The sequence below is a fragment of the Rhagoletis pomonella genome, unplaced genomic scaffold (assembly GCF_013731165.1).
Source record: "Rhagoletis pomonella isolate Grant_MI unplaced genomic scaffold, Rhpom_1.0 Rhpom_scaffold_00009, whole genome shotgun sequence".
NCBI lineage: Eukaryota > Metazoa > Arthropoda > Insecta > Diptera > Tephritidae > Rhagoletis > Rhagoletis pomonella.
This window is the reverse complement of record NW_023458563.1, coordinates 35,890,463-35,890,870: the sequence shown is the minus strand read 5'-3', so window position 1 is coordinate 35,890,870 and position 408 is coordinate 35,890,463.

The window sequence follows — 408 nt, the reverse complement described above, 5'->3', positions numbered from 1 at the left end:
GGTTAATCGCACAACGAAATAAATTTGAAAAACCTTTTCTTCTTCACACCCTGGCGGCAACAATTATCTGGTTCGATGGTGAATCTCTCCTTGAAACTGTATAGTATAGTTGGTAGGTGAGTATCGTTGTTCTACAGAACTTCAATATACATAGAATAATTTCAGATGAAATACCTTAAGGCCCCTATTATGAGTTGCATTCGATCATCGACTGTGGTTGAAACTACTGATCGAATTGTGAATTTCGCTCGTTTAGGTTGTTCCAAATAGTATATTTTTCACCGCTGAGAAGCTTTGTTTACAAATCGAGCAAACTAAAAAGTGTGCTTATACATACGTGGCACCGCCCACTTATGATCACATATATATATATCGGTAACCGTTCTATCAATTTGTACCAAACTCGGT